Genomic DNA, 6,211 nt, shown 5'->3' on the forward strand with positions numbered 1-6,211 from the left:
GATATACAGCCGTACTGATTTTACGTCTCTGACAGTCCTCCTTAAATATTGATTGCGTTCTCGTCCATTGAGCCACGTTGAGCCGTTGAGCCATGTCGAACGAAATTTCCGCAGCTCAGCTCTTTGTAGTCCAAACACAGCCAATGCAGCACATGTTCAGAATTCTATATACATATACGTCCACCGTTCTTCCCACTTTATATAATAAATAAATAATAGAGCACCGAGAACGGGAATATTAAAAAAAAGGGTTCGAGAGCTTTCTTTCACCCCATCTATTTTTTTCTTCTTTACTGATGGTTCTCTCAATACCAGGTTCAGTCTTAGCGCCATTCAAAATGAAAGCAGTTTGGGTCTCTCGACTATGCAAACAGTCTAACCGGGAACCTCCTCCGACAAGAGTGCGACTCTGCCTAGATGGAAGAGCTCAGGTTCTCCCGCGGGTTCACCTAAGATGCCAGAATCAAATCCATTTTGCATGCATAGGCCTAAAAAGAAAACAAAAAAACACTGCAATACCACTGTAATGTCCCTCAGGCGCTGTGTGTAAAAGCAAAACAAATAAAAGCAATGTGGACTTGGTAACTTCATTCTTTGTTTTAGAACCCGATGCAGGTTCTTTTTCGAAGGTTTACGTTTCATCCTCATCGTGTATATTAGTAAGCGTTTTGGTTCCATATAAATGCAGATTTGGGTTGGCGGGCGTTCTTTATTGACTGTCCTAGCCAATTTTAATGGAAGAAGCGTTCGTCTCAGTACGCATGCATTAGCTATTTGTAGAGGACTGTGGTTTCCGGGTAGAAATTTTTTAACGGCATTGAGTCGAACACGTTTTCGTAGGACACCCAAGCATGAATTTTACATGGAGCTAAGTAAATGGCAACGTTCATCGGCAGGCATTCAGTTACCCAAACATATAACAATAGAAGAAAAGGCGTGACTTCATTCAAATATAAAGATTGCATGGAAGCTTCTGGTATAGAGCAATCTTACAAACGATGCACATCGTGCAACAAGAAGGCATCTCTTAAATATGCAAGTAATGCTACTTGCGCAAATATGCCGTCTGAAATACTTCATCGGTGACAAAATGCTGTTCACTGAAGTGTTACATGATTAAAGAAAAAAACAAAACATTAACAGCACAATCTTTTTAGAAGATAACAACAATATTGAGCTGCTTAATTATGCATTTGGCGTGTTGTCAGGGACTACAGACACATTATCTAATAATGTACTGCGCTATTTACAACACTCACACTCACATATCACTTTTGCTGGTTTTTAATTATTTTTATTATACTTTTCTTGTTTCGCTCATGAGCATTTTGCCATTATTTTATTTCTTCAATGTATTGGTTGCTGTTCATTAATTGCTTGCTACTTTTCTTTAACTTTTTCTTCTTTTCTATGGCGTTTTTCTTTACCGTAATAATTTGAAGTAACATATCAGCCTTTACAATAAGCTAGGATTTACGGTTATAATTAAATTCGCTCTCTCTCTCTTTCATTGTACTATTTGGTTATTGGTGATTCATAAATGGCATCACAAAAAAGTACACACGAACACGTCATATACTCAGAATATGTGGCACACGAGAAAAAATGAAGTACGTATAAGAGAAGGGAAGTACGTCGCGAGAGTAAATAAAAAAAGCATGGAAATAAATATATAGAAAGAAAGAGGATAAAAAGAAGTAAATATAAGTTGGAGAATGACGAAGAAAGATGGAAAAGAAGTAGATATATTGACCGAATGAAATAATATGAAAGATCGTGGTTGGTATAGAACTATGAAGTGCCCGACCAGAGAAAGAGTGAATTAAGAAAAGATAGCAATGACTTAGTGACACGTAATGGTGGCTGTACAACATGACAAACGTATCCCTCATGGTCGCAACTTTCTCTATGATAGAGATTAATAGTACTTTTTTGCCTCGTCTAGCATAATGAAGAAACGATAGCCCCACAGAGTCCGACATGCCATAATATTGTGTTTCGACAGAAAGTTTATGTCTAAATATGTTTACTAAAACGAAAGACGATATGAACATTTTGAGTCACACGGTTTATGCGCAAGAAAGGTTTCTTAAAACAAAAGACCATACAAACATTTTCAGTCACAGTGACAGAATAATTCCACTAACACAATATAGGCAAAAAGGAATACTAAATTTTGGAGAACACTTTAAATTCCCTCACCTTCGGTAACGTTCCGCATGTATATTCTCTCTCATAAAACAGCGATTGTGACCTAATTTTTTCTCGCGATGTTTTGTCAGCTAACATAACAAAACTGTAAAACTTCGTATAAGTCTTAGAAAAACTCTGCAATACCAGATCTCTACCTTATCTTTTTCTCAGTAAAAGCTTAACAAGTATATTTTTTGTGTGTGCATTGAAAAAAAAAACATACCGGTCACAAGCCTTCTAGGAAGACATGCTTGCGACAGGGTTTGTAGTCGAACATGTAGCGGCGCTGCTAACAGTAGTGATGCCAAACTACGTTAAACAGCTTAAGGCGCGTCCAATTTAATTCCTAATTAGACAGCGCTGTTAAAAATTGTGCACGTAGTGAAAAAGACCTTCCTCTATGCTTGAAGGGCACGCAAAACCGAATAACACTATTTCAAACATCTTACATATATCTATTCAAAACAAACGTGTTGCGGCAGCAACAATATCCCCACCGGTCGCGTAATTCGCGCTGCAGCTTTCCGGATGCAGTCGACAGCAGCAACAAAACACACAGCCTGTGGACCGACGCGCTATCAAGAACTTACATATCCATATCTAATAATTCCACATAAGTACCATATAAAATATGTTCTGCGTATGGAAGTTTTTATACGGTCCCATATGAGTACCTCACATGCTCCAATGATTAATATGGGGCAAGTCGTATATATTATATGAACGTATGGAGATACCATATTTTCACATGACCCGCCGTGGTTGCTCAGTGGCTATGGTGTTGGGCTGCTGAGCACGAGGTCGCGGGATCGAATCCCGGCCACGGCGGCCGCATTTCGATGGGGGCGAAATGCGTAAAACACCCGTGTACTTAGATTTAGGTGCACGTTACAGAACCCCAGGTGGTCAAATTTTCCGGAGTCCTCCACTACGGCGTGCCTCATAATCAGAAAGTGGTTTTGGCACGTAAAACCCCAAATATTATTATTATTATTATTACATATTTTCACATGGTATCATTGGCGTGCATGTAGTGTTGTGTTCGCTGAAGGAGAGGAGTGTGATTCTTCCGCAACGCACATTGTTTGAAATGGTTGCCAACGCGGCACTGAACAACAATAAATCAGAACAAATTCGTACGTAGGTGGCCTAAAGGCGAGTAATACTTATTAAATGACGGAAACTTATTGAGCACAAGCTATGGGCCTCGCATTTTTTGCACAGGAGCTGGTGTCCCGTGCTGCGAGCGCTGGTACTCTGCTGCCGAATCATTTGGAACAGTCCTCCCATTCCTTACTCTGCCTTCCTCAAGACCCTAACAAGGGCATTTACGCCGTATGTATTCGAACGAGAAACGGATATTCAAATATTCGTGACTTTAAAATATAGATTCACGACTCGAGGACCGATGTAAAGCAGGGAATATTTTATTCGTACTGAAAATTTCAAGCATTCGCACACTCCTGCCTTTTGCGCGACACCTCGCAAGCACGTAAACAAAAAAGGATTGAAAATCAAAAACGGTGGCGTTGTTATGTTGTCAACATCTTACGTTCGTTCCGTGTTTGCGTTGTTTACCGTATTACACAGGTATATGGTGATTTTCAACACACTTAGAGTGCTCCCCCTCCCCCCCCCCCCCAGCCTGTCTGTACTCTCACTGTAAAAAGAAGAAGAAACGAGGAAGTCAGGATGCCATTCCACGGTTATTTATGAGGCGGGAGCAAGAAAGATACCACCCACCGAGTGCCTCTCCTCCCCCCTTTTTGTTTGTTTCTCTCCCTAGTGCCACCGTCATCAATTTCAGTCGGACAGACAAACATTAGAGAGTTTTCTAATTGGGGCCCCAAGACTTTGTGGCCCAAAGTCGTGTTATGCTGGATGCTGTTGGGTTCGGAGGAGCATCAGAGATTTAGAAATGCGACAAGACCAGCGTTGGATTGCACGCTCGGGATGCCGCAGTGGTGAAAACAAAAGACGCTTCAAATAAAAAAAAACACCAATAACAGTCTTTTTACAAGCGAAGCCTAAAAATGTTTATTAAAAAAAAGGCCATGAAATAACGCTCGCAATAAAAATATTGGCTATGTTATTATTTGTAGGACTTGTTTCTACCCTTTCTAAACCGGAGGGGGGAGGGGGTCGAAGGGTGCCGACCCGGCCTCAGCTGGCGCCTTTTTTCGCTGCACTGCGTCGCTTTCCTCCAAATATGCCGAAAATCACTCGGAACACGGCGAGTTTGCTCTGCAACAAACTGTTCTACGCCGATGCATCTTTACATTCCCCTTTTCCATTCCCCAGAATAGGGTAGCCAACCAGACGGATTTCTCGTTGGCATCCCTGCCTTCTCTCTTTATTTCCTCCACCTCTTCTTCCCTCCCTAGTGGCTAGCTTGAACATGGGTGTCAGGTTTCTTGCGCACTGTCGCCATGCACGCGTAGCGGGGGCTTTGTCACCACCGAACCATAGAATTCATGGCGACATTTTCAGCCTAATTGGATGTTCCACCCCCACGAGTGTCATCTACCCACGCAGGGCAGCAAGAATGACCTTTCCCTTTTTCATTTTTCCTTTTTCTTTCCTTTTTTTCTATTTTCCGTCTTGCTGCTACACTCACGTAGCCGAAGGGACGTTTCGGGCTAGAGAGAACAAGAGGTGTCTAGCAGAGGGAGGACACTCGAGTAGGTGAGGGGTATTTTATGGCAAGTGGGACTGAACGGAGGGCAAGATGCTTTTCGGATGGGAGCAACGGGCTTATAGTGCACCCATGGGTCTATATTTTACGCACCATTCAGACCATGTCGGCGTGCCGATCAAGATTGACTGCTGAAGCTTGACTTTCAATTCCCCAAATTGCCTTTGCGGAGGAATTGCATGGCGCACTGAACGACGTTGTCCGGCCTACGTCCCGTAGCTGCATTTAGGGCGTCCGATTCTGGTAGGCGCTTTCACTTCCCAAGGGAGGCAGGTCAATAGTTATGTGTGTAGCGGACACTTTCCGAAAAAATTATTGACTCGTCTCGCTCTCAGACCTAATTTGCTTCCAAGCGTTAGATTTGGCTATAAAGCACTGCTGTGGTGAATGTTCTTATATGTTATAATTATAATGGCTCTAGTGTAATATTTTTTGTGGTGCAGCTCGATACTCATGTTTCTTGTTTGTCTTCCCTACCCTAAAAAAGTATACGATGGTTTGAAACCAGGAAGAAAATTCTATTTTACTGTAAAAGGTGTAATTAATATGCCACGTTGACCAAAACAGTGCGCCCACGAATACGTTCTTGCACGTAATCTTTCCCACACACACGCGCACACGCACACACATTCACGCTCACGTACGGACGCCCGCATGGCAACCTAATCTTAATTTTTTTTTAAATTTTTACCCAGAGTAGTGACGAGTGACGTCACACAAGTCTCTCAATCTTTTGTCCTCCCACCGGGCTCTTTCCTTTCGCATTTCCTCGATTCCTTTAGCACAAAGGGCGTCTTGGGTTTTATGGGAAGTGTAAATGCTTTTCTTCTTGCTTCTTTTTCTGCAGCCGCCAGCAATATACTGACAAGGACGCTATTTCCTGTCCTCAAAAATATATTCCAAGACAAATATTCCGACCTATAATCGCCTGAGCGCTTGACAAAAAATATTACAAAGTAAACGCTATTCTTTATGAAGTTTTGCCAGCAGGCGCTGTAGAAATCGCTGTTGTCGACGAGTTAGCAAAGCATTTCTCAAAAGGTGTCCTTCGTGAAGCTTTGGTTTCTGTGCTTTTTAATTAATTGTAGTCTTCTTTATGGTAAATATGCAACACCAGCCGGCATAAACACTAACGCTTGTAATTGGAACAGAGCAGCCCTGTAGGTTTTGCAATACAACTAAGATATTAAGATACGCTGCGCCATCTACTACGTATATAAGGCACGGCCCAACTTGTCTCGCTTTTACGTGAACAAGAGACCAGTAGGGGACTCGAAACGTCATAAGCTCAGCTTTTATGAAACTTTGGCGAGTGTTTGTTTG

Source organism: Dermacentor albipictus, chromosome 7 (assembly GCF_038994185.2).
Source record: "Dermacentor albipictus isolate Rhodes 1998 colony chromosome 7, USDA_Dalb.pri_finalv2, whole genome shotgun sequence".
In the NCBI taxonomy this organism is placed as follows: Eukaryota; Metazoa; Arthropoda; class Arachnida; order Ixodida; family Ixodidae; genus Dermacentor; species Dermacentor albipictus.